The sequence below is a fragment of the Oncorhynchus tshawytscha genome, linkage group LG02 (assembly GCF_018296145.1).
Source record: "Oncorhynchus tshawytscha isolate Ot180627B linkage group LG02, Otsh_v2.0, whole genome shotgun sequence".
NCBI lineage: Eukaryota > Metazoa > Chordata > Actinopteri > Salmoniformes > Salmonidae > Oncorhynchus > Oncorhynchus tshawytscha.
Genome location: NC_056430.1, coordinates 61,576,687 through 61,600,209, shown reverse-complemented (window position 1 = coordinate 61,600,209; position 23,523 = coordinate 61,576,687). Strand labels below are relative to the sequence as shown.

Below are 23,523 nucleotides of genomic sequence, written 5' to 3'. Positions count from 1 at the left end.
AGTGGCAAAACAACGTTTTATTGGAGGGCACCAGACCTGGGTTCAAATACTATTTAAAATATCTCAATTACTTTCACATACAACTAGTTGAATGTTGGAATGTATTTGGAAATACACAAATACACTGACTCAAATAAATTCCCATACATTTAACCCAGGTATTTGAAAATAGTATTTCAAATACAATTTGGAAGACTATGTTTTTTTTTTTTTTTTTACAAATAACCATTAAAATACTAAAATAAAACTACTTGTTTTGGGCTGTGTATTTGAAAATTCAAAAATAAATATCAAATTCTCAAATACACTGTATTTGAAACCAGGTCTGGAGGGCACTAACAAACTGCTTTGACCCCAAAGCCATCAAAGCCTCTCCAACTACATTACACATGCTTAAACTAATTCAAAACACATTTCAAATCAAATCAAAGTTTATTCATCATATGCAAAGGATACAGTGTAAACAGTGCAATGAAATGCCTACTTGCGATCTTCCTCAACATTGCAATAAATAATAAAATGAGCAGGAAAACTAGAGCAGTCACAAATATAAATACTATGTCAGTTATAAAAAAAGTATTACAAAAAGTAGAGAATAAAGTTTTTTTTATTTTTTATATAAAAACAAGAACTATATTGTAAAATGTACAGAATATACTGTGAATATACTAGGTCACTGTACAAATAGTAACTAGTTAGGAACAAGGTAGACTGGTAAATAAATAATAATAAATAAAGGCAGCAGTGGTGAGTGTGTGTGAGTGAGTGCGTTACTAAATGTGTGTGGTGTGTGTACGTGCGTTACTGAATGTGTGCGTGTGTGGAAATGTAGAGAATTAGTGCAAATAGTACTTAAGTAAATGCTTTAAAGTACTACTTAAGCAGTTTTTTGGGGTATCTGTACTTCATTTTACTATTTATATTTTTGACAACTTTTACTCCACCTACATTCCTGAAGAAAATAATGTACTTTTTACTCCATACATTTTACCCGACACTCAAAAGTACTTTGTCTAATTCACACACTTATCAAGAGAACATCCCTGGTCATCCCTACTGCCTGTGATCTGGCAGACACTCTAAACACAAATTTTTTTGTTAGTAAATTATGGCTGAGCGTTGGAGTTTAAATTAAAATCACAAGAAAATCATTCCGTCTGGTTTGCTTAATATAAGGAATGTGAAATGACTTCTGCTTTTGACACTTAAGTACATTTTTGCCATTACATTTACTTTTGATACCTAAGTATATTTAAAAACAAATACTTTCAAAACTCAATTCAGAAGAGGAATACGTTTCAAGCACTACACTCCATGAACTACTCGATCAACAAAAACAGTTATATAAAAATCTTTATGGATTGTACCAACAAAAGGGTTGATGATCTGTTTAAGGATGTAATAGAATTTAAACACAGTTTGAAGTTACGCAGTCAGAGGTGGAGAAGATAAAGGAGGAGAATGTATCCAGCCAGACCGCACTCAAAACCATGTTGGGGATTTCGCAATATTCCAAACAACACTTGACAAGCACTCTTCCAAAGGAGACTACCTGGAAAACAAATAGCACAATAACATCTTAAATCAATGGAATTGAGGATGTAAAGACTGAAACTTGACATGAAACAGAAGTCAATGCCAAGAAACTCCTGGCAGATCAACTCAAACTGTACCTTAAACTCATCGAGAGCGCACATATGAATGGCACTTTCTTTGCAGTTGGACAGCCTAGATCTACAGTATAGTGGTGAAACTGCTCAGGTTCAAAGACAAGGAGATTCTCAGAAGAGCCAAGTGCCTGAAGGGAACCAAAATCTTAATCAATGAAGACTTCTCCGAACTGCTGCCACGACTAATTTAAGAACGAAAATAAGGCAACATCGCTTAGAGTTGCCAACTTTCTCACTACCAAATAAGGGACAAAGGGTGGCGTGTGTATTGCGAGTGCACGGTGCCACGGCAGTGTGGGTATGGTGTTGTGTGAATGAATATACAGTGTATTCAATTGGAAAGGCAAACATTTTTATATTCCATTTAGTCTATAACTTTACTCAAACGGTATTATTATGTAAACTTATGTGAATAAACCTAAAAATAAATGAACAAAGAAATAACAATTTGGACCTTCACAGCAAAAAAACTAAAAACATTTCAAATGCAAAAGAGGAAAAGAGGGGCATGAGTCACTCACCAAGTCTACTTTTTCCATGGATATTTTTTGCTGCTCTTGACTGATTCAAGCAGTCCTTTGTCCTTTTGCATAGCCAGAGAGAAGTCCTTACACGACAAGTCACAGTTCACAGATATTTGAAGTTCATTTGTGAAAAGCTCTGTGCTGCATCGGTTTCTTGAGCCTGACCATTTAAATGGACATCAGAGAGAAAATCCTCTCTACAAAAGGCATTTGAGCCTGGCATACTGAGAACAAATGAGACTAATCCTGAACATGTTGATCAAGTTGGCTTTCTCTAGGTTTTGAAAAACTGCCACCCACTTCTCACTGGTGGATTTTGTGGTATCCTGTCTGGTTTTCTGTATTTCCTCCCGGCTAGCACAAAACTCTTCATAGAGTTGGTCCATACTGACTGTCTCTGTCATTTTGAGGGCAACCACCACTTGCTCCAGGTCAGTGAAGGAGAGCTCATAGAGGCCAATCGGTTTCAGTTTCACCATGATATTTTCTGGTGACAAATCAAACCACTTGTCAATGTATGTAATGATACTCTTCAGTGCCTCAGGGCAGGTCTCCCCAAGGGACCTGAAGTATGAAGTAAGAGCTGGCCAGCTTTGCAGGATACGATCTACAGCTGGATGAAGCGAGGGCCAATCGTGTACAAACATGTCGCAGAATTTCACGCCACTCAATGTCAACAATGGCAAAAAAAATGCACCCAGTTCCTCTCTTCGGGAAGCATATACTGAGAAGCGCATGTAGAGCTTTAAAACAATTGTCTCAATGCTGTCCACTGACAGCAGGCGTGCTTGCAGGCATTATGAGCTATGTGAGCTTTCAGAATGGGATTGTTGGCGCTGCTCAATAACTGGTAAACGGAGTGGTGTTTTCCAAAGTTGACATTGGCATAATCTGCTGCATAGGCTGTGATGTGTCTAATATCCAGCTCATGCTTTTCCAGACAGTTCATCAGAGCTTGATGTATGACATTTGTAGTTTCATCACAACTTGCACTGCACTCCATTCCATTAGACACATAAATATTTTATTTATTTTATTTTACCTTTATTTTACTAGGCAAGTCAGTTAAGAACAAATTCTTATTTTCAATGACGGCCTAGGAACTGTGGGTTAACTGCCTGTTCAGGGGCAGACCGATAGATTTGTACCTTGTCAGCTCGGGGATTCGATCTTCGGTTACTAGTCCAACGCTCTAACCACTAGGCTACCCTGCCGCCCCAAAATATTACACGCACTGGAAACATTTGTCTATTTCCCTTGTTTGAGGCATCACTGGCAACTAAGAAATACACGGGCTCACCTTCGGACGGTACATATCATCCAAAATATCCCGCACAGTTACGAATAATGCACCGATATTGCTAGCACCTTTAGCTAGCATGGCCTTCTTGTGCATTTCCATGGATGCATGCTGAGTTAAGTCATTCTCCTCTCCATGGCCAATTGAGAATTCCCGACGGCATAAAGTACAGAACGCTTTCATCGAGTCACCACTGACGGGCTTAACCCACATCTTTGTTGCTTCCAATTGTTTGTTGTAGCTGCACAGTATTTTCTTTTTTGCAGGTTTATCCATATTTCCTTGATCTGCCAAACCGACCGAACAACAGAAATTACTTTGCAGGAATTGGCGCGTTTACGCTGTACTGTGATTGGATGAATATACGGGACACGGGAGGTCCCGTATGGGACAAACCAATTTAGCCCAATGTAAGGGACATCCAAACTAATACGTGACAGTTGGCAACCCTACGACATACACACAAATATTTACGCTAATTTGTTCATACGTTTTATCTAAACTCATGACCAAAAACACACATTTGCTCTAAATGTCATAACCCTAGGAAGCCTTCAGTGGTGTTATGTGGACTGTGTCAATGGAAGTACAGGAAGCGTAGCCCTATTGATAACACTAACACACATATGGTTGTTTTGGACATGTGAGGCATGCACTTCTATGTTTCCTTTCCACTCTGGATGATTCCGACTGTGTGTCTCTCCTAGTTGGGCAAGATATCAACCCTGATAACATGGTTTTTAACCCATTAGATATCAACGAAGCGAATGCTAAATACAGTATAGTAATTGTGTTGATTCAAATTTAAATTTCCTGAAATTTACCTGAAATAAGTCTTATCACTTCTGATTAATATAATGTTAATTAAACAACCTGTATAGCAGTTGATCTAATTCCAAGACAAGCTCATTTTCCAATTTCTAACTTTCATTTCAAGAGTGGGAGGAGTGTCCATTTTTGTCCATAAACGTGTTCAATTATTTGTAAGAGAGGACCTCGCACTTACATCTGATAACATTGATGTTGAATCTCTTTTCATAGAAATTCCCTCCGGTTCATTTTCTTTGGTGGTAAAACGTGGTAATTGGCTGCATCTATCGATTCTGACATTGGTTAGTTTCATTCATATCCTTGCATCAGCCTCGGATTTGATTGATAATTAAGATTTTTTGAATACTTTATACTCCAGCTATCTGTATCCCCTCGTCTATAAGCGCACAAGAGAGACCAATTCATCCGCCACCCTTATTAATAATATTTTTACAAATTCTTTGAATAATGTGGCTAATACAGGTATACTTTATACTGACATCTCTGACCACTTTCCAATTTTCCACTTCTCTTTGTCAGCAGGAAATGAACAGATGGGAATGCATTTAATGTGCATTTAATGTGGAATATTTAACAAAAGTAATTGTGTGTGTGTTTTAAGAGGTTGATTGGTGATATTTTATGGGAAATGTTTTATAATCAGGCCGATGTGGTCTGCTTACAATATTTTTCTCACATCTTTCAATTCTGTATTTCACCACTGCTTTACCTTAGTTAATAAACCACATAAGAGAGCAGCAGAAGGGTTCCCCTGAATTCTGAAAATTGCAGAAAGTATAAAAACAAATTTACTCACCTACTTCGGATATCCAAAATAAGTTATTTTACTAACAAATTCCAAGAATCCTTAAACAATATAAAGTAAACTTGGAAAATCATCAATCAATTGTTGAATAAGAAAAATGCATTTACAACTATTCCATCTGAATGTATTGTTGGAAATAAGACCTATAGTGATCCTGATGTTATTTCATGTGAATTTAATAACTTTTTTGTGAATGTATGTTCCTCTCTGTCAATGAAAATTGAGAAAACTGATGGAAATCCATTGGATTACATTAAATGACATTTCCCTTCTCTGCTTCAGTTTGATTCACCTGATGTTATGGAAGTGATGGAGGTAATTGGTAAAAATATCAGCAGAAGGTCATGATGAGACTGGTGCCTCTTTGGTGAAATCAGTGTCTTCCTTGATTACTGAGCCTCTAATGTACTGTATATCTTCACTAAATCTATGCAATCTGTTATTCTTCCTAAAGATTAGAAAATTGCCAAAGTTACGAATTATCGCCCAAAATCCTAGAAAAATTGGTGTATCAGAGAATGTTGAAACATTTAAATCAACACTGTATTCTATATGAGCACCAATATGGTTTTCGTGAAACTACTCCACAGATATTGCTCTTTTGCATCTTTACAGCACTTAACAATGAATACATACTTGGTATCTTTTTAGAATTATCCAAATCTCTTGACATGGTCAAGAAATGTTACTTTCCAAATTGCATTATTGCTATTTTCATGATTAAACATATAATTGGTTATATAGTTCTGTTTATGATAGAGAACAATTTGTTTATGCATACGGCTGTGTATCTACAAGGGCCAAGATATCCTGTGGCGTCCCACAGGGTTCAATGATTGGACCTTTGTTATTCCTAATCTATATCAATGACTGTCACGCCCTGACCATAGAGAGCCTTTTTATTCTCTATGTTGGTCAAGTCGGGGTGTGACTAGGGTGGGTAATCTAGGTTGTTTTTTTTCTATGTTGGCCTGGTATGGTTCCTAACCAGAGGCAGCTGTTTATCGTTGTCTCTGATTGGGGATCATATTTAGGCAGCCATTTCTCCACTGTGTTTTGTGGGGTCTTGTTTATGTGTAGTTGCCTGTGAGCACTCCATAGCTTCACATATCGTTTTTTTTTTTTACTTCTTGTTCTGTGTGTTTCACGAAAAAAAAGATGTGGAACCCATATCACGCTGCGCCTTGGTCCGAATGTTATTTATTATTATCAGGACAATGACCTTGCTGCTGTAACTTCTACCGTACTTCCCCTTCTCTTTGCTGATGATACCAATTTGATTTTATCACAATCATTTTGATTCACTAATTAATGAAGCAAACTCAGGTATGGCCAACTTTTCTGAATAGTTCCAGATAAACATATTATCTTTAAATGTAAAACAAAATATTAGTAGGAATTATAAATATTGTTTAAAAAAGAAAGAGCCAGAATCTCAATTGGTGGGAATGAAATGGAACAAGTCACATCCACTAGATTCCTCTGAGTTCTAATTGATGAAAAGTTATCCTGGAAAGATCTTATTCAATTTGTCTGTAAAAGTGATGAAATCTGTTGGTATCATCAGAAAGATTTATCACGACTCAGGATATAACCCAGTTGCAGACACAGGAGGCGGATAGTACAGTTCTCAGATAATTTATTATAAACACCGGGCAGGCCGAGGACAGGCAGCGGTTCGTGATTAGGTCAGAGTCAGGCAGGTACAGGACAGCAGGCAGGCTCGGGGTCAGGGCAGGCAGAATGGTCAGAACCGGGAAAAACTAGGAAACAGAACTTGAGCAACAGGAAGACGGGAAAGCATGCTGGTAAGACCTACCATGACAAGATGAACTGGCAACAGACAAATAGAGAACACAGGTATAAATGCACAGGGGATAATGGGGCAGATGGGCGACACCTGGAGGGGGGTGGAGACAAGCACAAGGACAGATCCGGGTGTGACAAGATTAGTGGTTTGGTTCATCAGGCTTGCTTCCTAACTTTATACTATTGCTTAGTTTACCCATATCTCATTTACTGTGATATTGTCTGGGCCAGTACATATGCCTCCTACCTACAAATTGCTCATCATACAAAATACATTTGCAAGACTAGTCACCTCCTCCAAATAACTGACTCCATCTGCACCTTTGTTTAAGAAACTCAATATCTTGTCTATTTACGACATTAATGTACACCACTTATGCACTTTCATCTACAAATACTCATACCTCCCAGACAGTTAACATAAACCTTTCAATGGATTCTTCCAGGTTCATTCTGAAATCCATCCATATAACACAAGACACTGCGATAACCTCCCCGCTGTGGGGAAGCACTCTTGGCATTTCAATCTCACCTGCACAATTTTTTTACTCGTTTTTAAAAATCTGTACTGTTTTGTTTTATCACTTCTTTTCCTTGGTGCGAAAAAATGAAACATAAAACAAGTAGGCTAATCACACGTTACGATGGGCAAGTGAAATTAAATTATAGGCCTATCCAACAGCTGCGGGAGGAATGAACAATGAAGCAGGGGTTTTACGCAAGTGTCTGTAGGAGGACAGGCAACTCAAGGACCACTCCTGCATACGCAAACCAGCTAATCTGAGCCGCTGTTTGAATATATTACATGACTTGGTTGGTGGCCTAGCGTAATATCTCCTTTCACTATCCATCTATCGGTCTTCAAGGATGGGAGGAATGAAGGATGCATATAGGTTATCCTAAATCAGGGGAGTCATCTCCATTATAGACTATTTGTTTCAGATTTACCACTAATTTAGGCTACCACCTGTTCATTTTATACAGGCTTGTGACTCGACCTGTTGGTTGTTAGGTTATAATAATGGAATGTCAAATGACTGTCTCAGATGGGGCTTTACTCAAACCCTTGCCCCGTGGCTATGCAAGGTCCATGACAGGGGTTTGGGGGAAGCCCTTGAGCCGGAAAGGAACGCGCAATCCTCCACGCAATCTGTGACCTACATTAAGCCTATGAGGCTACTTCATTGGAAGTCTTGATCAAATAACATGGAAAACAACAACTTTTTGTGCAGTATTCATTTACCATCCTTACAAACCACTTCATGTAAATGTACATTACTCTATTGTACATAGGCTGGCCATCTAGGTTTGTACCTGTTGACTTTCCATCCCCTTGAAGAAAAACGATGTACAAAACAGGAAGGGAGAGTGAGGTAAGTTGTCACACGGGTAAGTTGTCAAACTGTTCATACCTCCAACACTAGAGGTGCTATCTCAAACATCAAATAGCTACTTTGTGTGACTACATGTTCTATGGTCAACTTCCTGTTCACATGTAGTCAAGGGTCACTGACCTCCGCTGAAAGGGGAACCCTCGTCACACTGGCCTGTGCTGTCTCAGCCACAGGGAATAGTATACCTCCGTATTTTATATTCCCCCGTGTCAACTTCCGTGATCATTTCCTGATCAACGGGCCACCTGGCAGCAAAGGAGAGGCAAATCCCTCTGGGTGGATGAAAGATGTGCACTTTGTTGACTTCCTGAAACATTTCGTTGAGCATACGAAGTGTTCAAAGGAGAAGCCCTGTTTACTCCTTTTGGACAAAACCCACGAGTCTCATCTGTCCATTGATGGACTCAATTATGCCAAAGAAAATGGCATAATTATGCTGTCATTCCCACCCAATTCCTCTCATCGGCTTCAACCCTTAGACAGGTCTGTCTACAGGCCGCTAAAGAGGCACATCAACACCGCGTGTGATGCAGGAAGACAATGTCAATTTATGACATTCCTGGGATTGTGGCAATCACCTATCCTCTGGCTGCAACCCCCTTGAACATTCAGGCTGGCTGGGGTACAACCTTACAACAGGGGTGTAATTGTGGAAACCGAGAATGCGCCATCCTCCATTACAGATCGCCCCATTTAGAACCCAACGCTACCAGGCCCCAGCACCAACCCTACCCTGCCAGGCCCCAGCACCAACCCTGCCCTGCCAGGCCCCAGCACCAACCCTACCCTGCCAGGCCCCAGCACCAACCTGCCAGGTCCCAGCACTATTCCAGCCCTTCCAGGGCCCAGCACCAACCTACCAGGCCCCAGCACTATTCCAGCCCTGCCAGGCCCCAGCACCAACCTGCCAGGCCCCAGCACTATTCCAGCCCTGCCAGACCCAGCACCAACCTACCAGGCTCCAGCACTATTCCAGCCCTGCCAGGCCCCAGCACCAACCTGCCAGGCCCCAGCACTATTCCAGCCCTGCCAGACCCAGCACCAACCTACCAGGCTCCAGCACTATTCCAGCCCTGCCAGGCCCCAGCACCAACCTGCCAGGCTCCAGCACTTTCCAGCCCTGCCAGGCCCCAGCACCAACCTGCCAGGCCCCAGCACTTTTTCAGCCCTGCCAGACCCAGCACCATTCCAGCCCTGCCTAGCACAAGCTCAGACACAGACCTGCCCAGTTCTTATGCTAGCACCAGCTCACCCTTTTGCCCAGCAATGCCATTGCTGACAGCGGACTACCAACTCCAGAGGACATCTGGCCATATCCAAAAGCTGGACCCCGAAAACCAGCTTGCTAAGGAAGAAAAGGCGCAAAACAGCAATTCTAACTGACATACCAGTGAAGCAGGCACTAGTAATGGAAAAGAATAAGGCACAATCTAGCAAAATGCTGTTTCCGAAGAAAGGGAAGCAAGGGGGGGAGGCAAAATCTGGATCTGCACAGAACAAGAAGGCAGCTGAAAAAAGAAAAATCGTAAAAGAGTCATCATCAGATGAAGAGGAGTGCTTCTGCCTCGTCTGTGTGGAGCCATTTCAAACAGCCTTCCAAAGGAGACGTGGGTGAAGTGTGTGAGAGGCAACAAATGGGCTCATGATGTTTGCACCTCAGACCAGGCAATTTATGTGTGCCAGAACTGTGACTCTGAGGATGAGTCTGATTAGTCAGATACGGATGTACGTCGTACTAAACATTTAAGCAAGATATCTGCAGCACTACATTCCATTCCGATTCCAACAATTACCGTGGATCTATGTGCACGCCAGAGAACGTTCGATTTCAAAATTCAAAGTAAAGTGGTCGTGCCACTTACTTAATGTGTGCTCTGCCTGCATTATTGTTTTGATTGAAAGGCATGGCTTGCAACTCCGTACTGAAATAATCTATGAAGGTGTAATGATACAAAATATGTGCCCAAGACTTCCTTCTTTCATTAAGTATAACATTTATACCATTGTGACGTATTGTGCATGGTAAACGTTAGACAACGTGAAAAGTGTGACAACATACCTCGCTCTCCCCAAATTGTGCACATTGAGACATCAAGTGGTTTGTGATGGTGTGATGTGATGATGTGGCTCAGTTGGCAGAGCATGGCGCTTGGGTTTGATTCCTACAGCGAAAAAGTGTGAACATTTATGCACTCACTACTGTAAATTGCTCTGGCTTAGCGTCTACTAAAATGGAAAGGGAATTAATGGACCATTTCAGTTTTCACATATAAGTTGCATTTGCAAAGTATTTCAAGAACCCAAAAAACAAATATCAAGCATTTATTTTATATTCCACCAGAATTATCAGATGAACTGTTTTGTATAGATAATTATCAAGTTGCAAATGCTGGTAAACATCCAAATACAGTTAGCACAAAAAAAATCCCAAAAGTAGTGGCCTAGGCCTTTACTTGTCCTGTATTAGCAGACCGATATGATGTATATAAGTGCGACATTGTTCTCAAAATGTTGACTTTATTCTCCAAATTACATTTCGAGTTTATTCTCGACATATTGCCACTTTTTAAAGTACTCCCCAAGTACACCACCTGGTGGTACTCTTCCATACATCAGTTATCACACTTATGTTTTAAAAAAGCAGTGTCAAATATTGCATTTTGACTAACGTAGCTCTGCATTCATGGAAAATAACCTTGGCTTTGGCAATACATTTGCCATTCTAAGATTCCTATATAAGCTAATAGCATTACTGGGATGGCCCCCTGATTATCGTGAGGTATTGCTATGAAGATGTTGTGTATGGATTGTCGAAGTGTTATACCCGACATCTGCATGAAAATCCTTATTTATTATACATAGAGTACCATCTATTGAACATTACAATACAGTCCTAATAACAGTGTTCTGACAATGTTTTTCTCTGAAGGAGTCCAGTTTTGAAGAGCCGCAAACCGCCCAGGGGCACAGGCAGGGCTGCGGAAAGAATGGGACAGGAAGACCTTGAAAGGGCTGCCCGATTGACTGGACAAACTCGCGAGTGCAGCTGCGTGAATTGCAGGGAGACTCCTGCTCCTTAGAACACACAACTGCTGCCATTTCACCACTGTAATATTCAATTGTATGTTTACATAACAGGTCAACACTTTGCCTGACTACAATGTACTTTATTCTTCATTTGGATCCCAATCAGGAAAAATACTCCATTTGGTGATATCTTTGTAAGTCGTTTTTTTTCTTTTTTTTCTGGGTGATATCAGTTCAATACTTTATCAGAATGTTTCCCACACACTGTGCTTTTGTAATGAGGATGATTACTGTCACGAACCGGCTCAATGCCTGTAGCAAAAAAGGAGACAACGTGGAGACTCGAAATTGAGCTCAGGTGCATTCTGTTTCCATTGCTCATCCTTGAGATGTTTCTACAACTTGATTGGAGTCGACCTGTGGTAAATTCAATTGATTGGACATGATTTGGAAAGGCACACACGTCTATATAAGATCCCACAGATGTCAGTGCATGTCAGAGCAAAAACCAAGCCATAAGGTCAAAGGAATTGTCCGTAGAGCTCCGAGACAGGATTGTGTTGAGGCACAGACATAGGGAAGATCCTTCATGTGCCACCATTCAGCAATGGTTTAGGTCAAGGGGAGTTTTCTCCACTTCTCCCAGAATTACATCCTCCATATCAGCCTTCTTTTCTGCAGGTGTCCTAACTCCAGTCTGATGGGGAATTTGGTACCCTGGGCCACTTGGGTGCTTGTTGATTCCAGATCCTACCAATGGGACATTAAAAAGTGTAATATCTTATGTTTCACCGAGTCGTGGCTGAATGACGACATTAACAACATACAGCTGGCATGTTATACACTCTTATCAGCAGGATAGAACAGCAGCCTCTGGTAAGACACGGGGCAGGGGCCTATGAATATATGTAAACAACAGCTGGTGCACGATATCTAAGGAAGTCGAAGCTTTGCTCACCTGAGATAGAGTGTCTCATGATAAACTGTAGATCATGGTATCTGCCAAGAGAGTTTTCATCTGTATTTTTTTGTAGCTGTCTACATACCACCACAGACCGATGCGGGCACTAAAACCGCACTCAATAAGCTGTATATCGCCGTAAGCAAACAGGAAAACGCTCATCCAGAGGCGGTGCTCCTAGTGGACAGGGGACTTTAATGCAGGGAAACTTACATCAGTTTTACCTCATTTCTATCAGCATGTTAAATGTGCAACCAGAGGGGAAAACAATTCTAGACCACCTTTACTCCACACACAAAGATGCGTACAAAACTCTCCCTCGCCCTCCATTTAGCAAATCTGACCATAATTCTAACCTCCTGATTACTGCTTACAAGAAAACATTAAAGCAGGAAGCACCAGTGACTCGGCCTATAAAAAAAGTGGTCAGATGAAGCAGATGCTAAACTACAGGTCTGTTTTGCTAGCACAGACTGGAATATGTTCCGGGATTCTTCCGATGACATTGAGGAATACACCACATCAGTCACTGGCTTTATCAATAAGTGCATCGAGGACGTCGTACCCATAGTGACTGTATGTACGTACCCAAACCAGAAGCCTTGGATTACAGGCAACATTCGCACTGAGCTAAAGGATAGAGCTCCCGCTTTCAAGGAACGGGACTCTAACCCGGAATCTTACAAGAAATCCTGCTATACCCTCCGACACATAGGCAGAAATCCCAGGGGGGACGGGACACACACAACGTACACCATCCTGGGAAAAATCTGATTTGACCCCCCAATATATCACTGTAAACATAACTACAGTATGTAATGTCAATAATATTAAGAATACGTAATGAAACCAATTGTGCTGATTATAGACCCTTAATTGCGCGTTTTTAAGTTTCAAAAGATTGCGACCTCCCACCCGTTCAGCATGCAGCTGTAGTGCTTCGAAGTCCCTGTGATAAGGTTGGCAATAAACTGAACTCCAAACTGAACTACACTCTCTTCTACCATTGTCTTAAATATCTTTAATGGTCTCGTTTCAAAAGCTAAATTGTCGCTACGGGACTCTGAAGCACCTGTGTGCTGATCTTGGAGTAAACGGACGATAGCAAAGATTATAGCAAACACCACAGAAATGGAATTGGTGCTTGCAAGCTCAGCAAATTCAATTTTTCAGTACACCAAAACGCTACAGTGCCTTGCGAAAGTACTCGGCCCCCTTGAACTTTGCGACCTTTTGCCACATTTCAGGCTTCAAACATAAAGATATAAAACTGTATTTTTTTGTGAAGAATCAACAACAAGTGGGACACAATCATGAAGTGGAAAGACATTTATTGGATATTTCAAACTTTTTTAACAAATCAAAAACTGAAAAATTGGGCGTGCAAAATTATGAAAGGTTCTCTCACATCAATGGGAAAGGTATGTCAGTGGCACTCTTATTGTGGGAGGCAGAGTAACTTTTACCAGAGCAGTGCAGACTCCAGGACTTGTCATTGGATCCAAGCACACCGTCATCATCCCCCTTGTTCCTGTTAATTCCTTTATATGTCATTCCCATGTAAGACCTAAAAGACCACTCTGCTTCCCAGTAACAGCGTCCAGACTGAGCCTCTCTACACAGCACCATTTCCCTTTGTTCAAATCTCTCTGGGTGATCAGGATACGGCTGCTCCTCCAACCATGTCACCTTTCTGTTCTCCTGGGACAGTGTGAGGAGTCTGTGTGCTGTGTTTAGGTCCAGTGGGAGCTCACAAGCATCTGGTGGGGATCAGGACACAATACGTATTTTACAAATCATCAAGAGGTATATTTTTAACTTCACTGTGCACCCTCTTACCTGCCGAGTGAAACTTCAGGGTGCGTCTCATTATTAGCATATGAACAGAAGAAGCATAGGAGAGAATCATACAAAACATTCCCAGTTGTAAACGCCATCAATGTTCATTGAAACTGTCCCTAATTTACATGCAGCACTGTCTAACATGCCACAAACACTGTATTCTGTACAGCTTAGTGGTGAATTGGGGGAGTTCGCTGCAATGAGCTCACATTTTATTGTTGGGGTTCTTGCAGTGCTCTTGCAGTATGAGAGGTCCTTCGATGTAACATATGACGACAAACCAAAAATAACCAATGAAAATAGCCTCATCAATAAATGATGTAACGAAAGGTATGGGCTATGTGCTGCATGTAGTTTGATAGTTATAGTTATATCATGAACAAAACAAGAAAGATAGCCATGGCTCTTCAGCAATGTGTGTTAGGCTACACTACCGGTCAAAATGCCAAGAGTGTTACGATCGTCGATGGAAGGATCGGACCAAGGTGCAACTTGGTAGGCGGACATTTTAATTTATTAAATGAACACCGAAAAAACAACAAATACGAACCGTAACATCTAGTAGGGCTAAACAGCACAGTACCAAAAACAAGATCCCACAAACTACAGGTGGAGAAAGGCTGCCTATGTATGATCCCCAATCAGAGACAACGATAGACAGCTGCCTCTGATTGGGAACCATACCCTGCCAATAAAGAAAGAGAAAACATAGATTGCCCACCCTAGTCACACCCTGACTTAACCAAATAGAGAATAAAAAGGATCTCTAAGGTCAGGGCGTGACAAAGAGTGTGCAAAGCTGTCATCAAGGCAAAGGGTGGCTATTTGAAGAATCTCAAATATAAAATATATTTAGATTTGTTTAACACTTTTTTGGTTACTACATGATTCCATATGTGTTATTTCATAGTTTTGATATCTTCACTATTATTCAACAATGTAGAAAATAGTAAAAACAAAGAAAAACCCTTCAAACTTTTGACCGGTAGTGTACTTTGTAGTTACTGTGCTAGACTGTAAATATAATGTACTGCTTATAACTCATTGAGCTCTGAATTCTGCTTCCATAGAATAAGAGCCAACATTTGAGTCAACATGAAATACACACTTAGTCTTCATTGCAGTCAACACTCACATTTTTTAGGTCCAGGTTTGATCCTGCACTCTCCACCATTTTCCATACTGTAGAGATAGAATTGTTTTGAGTGAAGCACATATGCACACGCCTACATAACGCATAACTCAGAACAAAGGTATAATTTCTTAATATGGATTCATACAAACCCTCTACATACTTGAGTTTCTCCAGTCTCAAGTGTGGATCCTCCAGTCCAGCAGAAAGCAGTCTCACTCCTGTGTCTCCTAGGTGATTGTAGCTCAGATCCAGCTCTCTCAGGTATGAGGGGTTTGACCTCAGAGCTGTGTCGAGAGAAACACAGCCCTCATATGTGATCAGGCAGCCTGACAGCCTGTAGAGAGTTGATCAAGACTTCACACACTGCTACCATTTAGTAATACAGAAAATGGCAGAAGCATATGTTGTTTTTTTCACACGATATTCAACAAATACAGGAATACTGACCTTAGTGGATTCTCCAGTCCAGCAGAGAGTAGTTTTACTCCTGAATCCTGCAGGTCATTGTCACTCGGGTCCAGCTCTCTCAGGTAAGAGGAGTTGAGAGCTGAGGCCAACACTTCACAGCATCCTTCTGAAAGGTTACAATGGTTCAGCCTAAATTATGTGTAAAAAAGAAAATCATAACAGTTTATAACAAAAAGAGTAACAAGACTGTTTAGTAGTACAGACTGGGAATTGTTCGGGGATTCATCCGGTAGCATTGAGGAGTTTATCACATCAGTCACAGGCTTCATCAATAAGTGCATAGACGACGTCGTCCCCACAGCGACTATACGAACGAATCCAGACCAAAAACCATGTATTACAGGCAATATCTGTTCTGGGCTAAAGGCTAGAGCTACCGCTTACAAGGAATCGGACACGGACATGGATGCATACAAGAAAGCCCGCTACGATGAGACATCAAACATGCAAAAGGACAATACAGGCTCCAACACTCTTCGGATGTGTCAGGGCTTGCAGACGATAACGGATTACAAACCCAGCCGTGAGATGAGCTAAACAAGCTAAATGAGTTTTATTCTCGCTTCAAGGAAAACAACACCCGAGTCTTGCACGAAAGCCCGTTGTTCCGGATGACCGTGTGATCTCTCTCCATGGCCGATGAGAGTAAACAATAGGTAAACACTTGCAAGGCGGGCCAGACGGAATACCATGGTGCGTTCTCAGAGAATGCACAGACCAGCTGGTGTCTTGACGGACATTTTCAATCTATCCTTGTCCCAGTCTGTAATTCCAACATGTTTCAAGCTGACAACCACTGTCCCTGTTCCCAATAACTCCAAGGTAACCTTCCTAAATGACTATAAGGCTGGTCATGACACACATCAACACCATCATCCCAGACACCTACTCCAATTCGCGACCGCCCCAACAGATCAACAGATGACGCAATCTCAATTGCACTTCACACTGCCCTCTCCCACCTGGACAAGAGGGGAAATAACTATGTGAGAATGCTGTTCATAGACTACAGTGTTCAACACCATTGTCCCCTCCCTGGGACTGAACACCTCCCTTTGCAACAGGATACTGGACTTTCTGACGGGCCGTCCCCAGGTGATGAGTTAGTTTTCCTCAGTTCTTTGCTCTGTGTTTGAATGTTAGCACCCAGCCCCAGCGATGCTGTGAACATTTGTTGCGCCATTTGGACTCTCTTGTGGTACTCTGTTTTTGTTGTCGTTTATTTATTTTTGATGATCTTTTGAGGCTTTTGTCTGCTGTACCTACCACCTTGTGGATTTACCTTTTTCTCTTGGAATTACTTTTGACGTTGTGGACTCATATTTTTGCCTGAACTTTCCTTTTTACTTTATTAAAACACCGTCTCAAGTACTGCTGTGTCTGCCTCATCTTCTGGGCTCTGCCGACTATTAGTGGCTCAGTTTGCTAAGTGACTGTTTCTCACACCGGAGACCCGAGTTCGTAACCGGGTCTTGACAGTTAGTAAGACAAAGGAGCCGATGGTGGCTACAGGAGAAAAAGGGGAGAGCACGCCCCCATCCACATTGACAGGGCTGTAGTGGAGCGGGTTGAAAGCTTCAAGTTCCTTGCCATCCACACCACTAAGGAAGCAACATGGTCCACAAACCCCCACACAGTCACGAAGAGGGCAATACAGAACCTCTTCCCTTTCAGGAGGCTAAAAAGATTTGGCATGGGCCCTCAGATCCTCAAAAAATTCTACAACTGCACCATCGAGAGCATCTTGACTAGCTGCATCACCGCTTGGTATGGAAAATGCACCACCCTTGACCACAAAGCGCTACAGAGGGTGGTGCAGATGGCCCAGTACATCACTGAGGCCAAGCTCCCTTCCATCCAGGACCTCTATATCCAGTGGTGTCAGAAGGCCCAAAAAAGACTTCAGCCACCCAAGCTATAGACAGTTCACTCTGGTACCTTCCGGCAAACGGTACCGGACCAACAGGCTTTGAGACAGCTTCTAAGACCCCAAGCCATAAGACTTCTAAATATCCGTAAGACTGCTAAATAGCCAGGAGACTGCAAAATTGTTAATTAAATGGTTACCCAGACTATCTGCATTGACCCTATCTTGCACTGAATCTATGCACATTCACACGACTATGTATGCACACTATATACACTCACTCACACACACTACACTGCCACTCAAACTAAACCCACACAAATTCACACATAACATACGCACATATGCACACACACATGCATACCGACACAACACACATACACACACACTTTCACACATCATATACTGCTGCTACTCAGTTCTTTATTTTTACTCTCATTATTATCTGTCCTGATGCCTAGTCACTTTACCCTGCCTTTTTGTACATATCTACCTCAAATACCGCATACCGCTGCACATTGATCTGGTACTGGTACTCCCTGTATATAGCTCCACATTGATCTGGTACTGGTACTCCCTGTATATAGCTCCACATTGATCTGGTACTGGCACTTCCTGTATATAGCTGCACATTGATCTGGTACTGGCACTTCCTGTATATAGCTGCACATTGATCTGGTACTGGCATTTCCTGTATATAGCTGCACATTGATCTGGTACTGGCACTTCCTGTATATAGCTGCACATTGATCTGGTACTGGTACTTCCTGTATATAGCTGCACATTGATCTGGTACTGGTACTTCCTGTATATAGCTGCACATTGATCTGGTAGTGGCACTTCCTGTATATAGCTGCACATTGATCTGGTAGTGGCACTTCCTGTATATAGCTGCACATTGATCTGGTACTGGCACTTCCTGTATATAGCAGCACATTGATCTGGTACTGGCACTTCCTGTATATAGCTTTATTCTTGTGTATTTTATTCCTCTAGTTACTATTTTTACAATTTAAATTTTTTATTCTGAATTGTTGGGAAGGGCTCGTGAGCTATCATTTCACAGTAAACCTGTTGTATTCGGCAAATGTGACAAATAAAATGTTTGTTTGATTTAAATTAATAAAGTCAATTGAGAATAGTAGTGAATAAAACATTTTTTGTAAAAAAATATATATTTCTGTCGGATGATTAGTATTTAAATATCCAGGTACTTACCTCACAGTTCTAGAAGCTTTGACCAATGGCAGCAGCTTCGGCCGACCTTCCTCTGATCTGGAGTACTTCTTGAGTTCAAACACATCCAAGTCCTCTTCTGACATCAACAACACAAAGACCAGAGCTGACCACTGGGCAGGTGAGAGTTATTCTCTGGAGAGTTTCCCTGAACTCAGGTAGCTTTGGATCTCATCCACAAGAGAATAATCGTTCAGTTTATTCAGACAATGGAACAGATTGATGCACCTCTCTGGCGAGGGATTCTCCCTGATCTTCTTAATGTACTTGACTGTTTCGATATTGCTCTGTGAACTGCTTCTTGTCTGTGTCAGTAGACCACGTAAACGATTCTGATTGGACTCCCCTGATAGACCCAGAAAGAAACGGAGAAAAAGGTCTAGGTGTCCAGTCTCACTCTGCCAGGCCTTATGCACCGCACACTTGTGGAAGGTGATGGCAGGTTTATATCTGAACACAATCTGCATTTTTCCGATGATGGATTGCTGTTTCGCCATGAGATTCACATTGTTGTTGTTGAATATGAGGAACACATATAAAGCAGCAAGAAACTCCTGAATACTCAGATGCACAAAGCAGTACACCTTCTCTTGATACAAACCAAAGTCCTCACAAAATATTTCTGTGCACACTCCTGAGTACACTGAGGCTTCTTTAATATCAATGCCACACTTCTTCAGGTCTGCTGCACAGAAAATAAGATGACCTTTCTCAAGCTGCCAAAAATCCAATTTTCCTAGTGATAGTATGATCTTTGGATTCCAATGAGCATCTGTCTCACATTTCCCATAATACTTCACATTCATCTGTTTAGCTTGGACAACTGCACACTGTGTGTACATTTGAGTTAGGGTCTTTGGCATCTCTCTAATCTCTTCTTCACCCATTTTCTCTAGAACTGTAGCAGATATCCAACAGAAGACTAGTGGCACATGATGTAGATGCTCCTTGATGTCTTTATGTGTGAGATGACTGCTGGCCAGGTTCTCATCGCTGATTCTCTTCCTGAAGTGCTCTTCCTTCTGAGGGTCATTGGAATTTGATTAGATGCAGCAGGTCGAGAGGTTATCCACAGGCGGACAGAGGGAAGCAGATTTCCCTTGATGAGGTTCGTCAGCAGCACTTCAACAGAGGTCGACTCTGTGACATCATACTTACAATTCTTGCTCTGGAAGTCTAGAGTCATGTGAAACTCATCCAGACCATCAAGGACAATCAAAACTTTGTACTTGCTCTCACTGTAATTTCCTGATCCTTTCAATGTCCTAAAAAGGTGGTTGAGAAATTATTTTTCAATCCCTTTTGCATATTCGATACATTCATGAAGAATATCTACCAAACTGTGTTTTTCCCCAGTCATTGAATTCAGCTTCCGAAAAGGGAGGGGAAAGGTGAATTGGACATCCTGATTTGCTTCCCCTTCCAGCCAATCCAGACTGAACTTCTGCACAGATACTGTTTTTCCAATTCCAGCAACTCCTTTTGTTAACACAGTTCTGATTTGGTTGTCTTGTATGGGTAAGGTCTTAAAAATGTTATTACATTTGATAGGCGTCTCTGGTCGTTTCCTGGATGCCGCCTCGATCTGTCTCACCTCATGTTCGAGATTGACCTCTCCACTTCCACCCTCTATGATGTAGAGCTCTGTGTAGATCTCATTGAGAAGTTTTGTAACGCCTTGCTTAGCCACTCCCTCAAATACACGTTGACAGTTCTTCCGCAGATTGGATTGTAGTTTTTGTTGGCACATACCCATTTGAGAGACCTAGCAATGAATTCAAAATATGACTTTCAAATCCAATACAACCAGTTTAAGACAAGAAAAAAAAAACATATTTACAAAAAAAACATATTCACCAAGATTACCAGCAACTAAAATTATTCAATTAATTCACTTCTATTTTGTGTCTCCTCTTATTATGTACCATCTTCTGTAGAGTTTACAGGAGGGTTTGCTGTGGCAATAACAAGGCCTCCAGTCTCATTGCTGTTGGCTGGAGAAGCAACCTGAGTCGTAGATGTTTTCTCTGGCGCTTCCTCAACACCAACCTCTCCTAAAACAGAAGGAGTAAGGGTTCTACGCAGCACTCTAACAGAAACATAATCATGATAGATTATCGTCGCTGTCGGATGAAGACATGGTAACTCATGATTTAAAAAAAAAAATGTTTTAATTGAAAGCAGTAACCCCTCAATGTACTCGGAACATTTCATGACACTAAAACCAATAAAATGTATTCTAAATAGCTTCTGAAATGTTATAATTGTGTGTTCGTTAATGGGAAAATATGGACGTTTTCTCCATTTCCAGGAAAAGGTCTGTTTTGTAGATGAGGTTATCATCCGACAGTGAAGTTATGCTGTTGCTCTAAGGTCTTTTCTCCTATTAGAAATTATGTTCTGATTGATTAAGGGATAAGATTGTCATCCCACCCAAACATCTTACATAACCACAATTCAATTTAAAAAAAATTCAACTGAATTGTGAAAGAGAAATAGAATAGTAATAATCGTGTACAAACATACAAGCAGAATGAAACACCATATGATATTATTCACCAGCATCTGGAGAGTTGACATGGATGCTGATGTTACCTGGACCATCAATATGGCAGCCAGTGAGTGCAGGGGAAATAACATGGCCTCCTGTCTGAGCACTGATGGTGGGATGGACAGAAGCTCCCTGATGTGAAATGGTGGATGTTCTCCCAGCATTTTCTTCCTGACCACTGGCATCTCATTAGGACAAAGAGGGGAGGGGCTTTGACTGGTTAGCACCCTAACATTATACGACCCTTTTCCTCTAATAAATTAAGTTTGTCAAGAATGTTGTCTGACTATCAGTAAAAGACAGATGAATGTTGGCAAACATTTGTTATGATTAACTTTATGTGCAGAAATAATAGAACAATTCTGAATTACCTTTTTTACAGCCTGTCATTAACTTCTCAGCTTGATTGTTGTGTTTCATCTTCCTCAGGACCTTCAGTGAGATATCCAGAGCGGTCACAAAGCTGTAGGTCTCCACCATCTTGTCCACAATGTCCTCTCTGTCAGCACCCCCTAACTGGCATTTTGGGATGGGAGAGAAGCCCAACTGGGAGATAAACCCATCAGGTTGCTTAAGGTACCATTTAAATGTCTTCAACACATCCTTATCCAGCTCTGTCAGAGTGGCCAGAAGCAGCTCTGCAGTAGATGTGGCCATTGTAGATCATGGAACACTAGGAAGGAGCAGACAAAAAATAGTGAGGCTTGCCTTAAACGGGATGTGGCGCAGCGGTCTAAGGCACTACAGACCCTGGTTCAATTCCAGGCTGTATCACAACTGTCTGTGATTCGGAGTCCCATAGGGCAGCGCAAAATTGGCCCAGCGTTGTCCGGGTTAGGGTTTGGCTGACTTGCCTAGTTAAATAATGGATAAATATATATTTTTTGAAATAAATAAATAGTCAATATATAGTCCCTTCGCACAGTGGTGTAGGCACTCTCGGGTGTGGGCGATAAGATAAATGTTTTATCGATATTAAAGTTATTAAAAAACAATGTTTTTATGTCACATAAACCAGATAGATCCAGTGAAATGTGTTGTTTTACAGGGTCAGCCACAGTAGTATGGCGCCCTTGAAGCAAATTAGGTTTAAGTGCCTTCCTCAAGGTCACATGGACATATTTTTCACCTTGTCAGCTCAGGTATTGAACCAGCAACCTTTCGGTTACTGACCCAAAATGGACATTTGTATTTGGTTTTGAAAGAAGAAGAGACAATCTGAACTTTTCTTCAACTTCTTTAATAACCTGTAGATTTAGGAGGAGGACTATTCAACTATATTCTTACAAGGTCAGATATTAATTGTTTGTTTTTAAAAATATTATTTGCAGGGGGGGTTGTACATTTTCCACATGCAATTATTCTTTGTTAGTATTATATATAAAGCAACACACACACCAATAAAGCAATTTTCTTTAAATGAAATGTTGCTAAAAGTAATTAGGAAAGAAGTGGAGGGCACAGTGTGAGTTGAGGTGCAACCCAAAATGTGTATCATCATGGTGTGTGTGTGTGTGTGGTCCATCCAACCTTGATCCTCTTGGCTGTGTGTGTGTGTGTGTTTGCGTGAAAGATAAATTCCTCTTCATTAGCTTATTAGTATAATTTTGTTACGTTACAGCCTTATTCTAAAATGGATTAAATAAAACATTTTCCTCATCAATCACAATACCCCACAATGACAAAGTGAAAAACACCAAGCCATGAGGTCGAAGGACACCAAGCCATGAGGTCAAAGGAATTGTCCGTAGAGCTCCAAGACAGGATTGTGGTGAGGCACAGATCTGGGGAAAGGGTATCAAACAAGTTCTGCACCACTGAAGGTCCCCAAGAACACAGTGACCTCCATCATTCATAAATGGAAGAAGTTTGTAACCACCAAGACTCTTCTTAGAGCTGGCAGTCCGGGCAAACTGAGAAATCGGGGGAGAAGGGCCTTGGACATGGAAGTGACCAAGAACCTGATGGTCACTGACCGAGCTCCAGAGCTTCTCTGTGGAGATGGGGGAACCTTCCAAAAGGAAAACCATCTCTGCAGCACTCCACCAATCAGGCCTTTATGGTAGAGCGGCCATACGGAAGCCACTGCTCAGTAAAAGGCAC

At 41.4% G+C, this 23,523-nt stretch overlaps 1 long non-coding RNA gene across 1 annotated transcript; it reads right to left on the bottom strand.

Moving 5' to 3' along the window:
• Positions 1-356: 356 nt before the first annotated feature.
• On the bottom strand, positions 357-3,844 carry LOC112265395. Its single transcript, XR_002955762.2, has 3 exons — positions 2,192-3,844; positions 1,674-1,798; positions 357-1,552 (listed from the first exon to the last, which is right to left on the bottom strand). It is a non-coding gene; the product is annotated as an uncharacterized LOC112265395 (long non-coding RNA).
• Between the last annotated feature and the right edge of the window lie 19,679 nt (positions 3,845-23,523).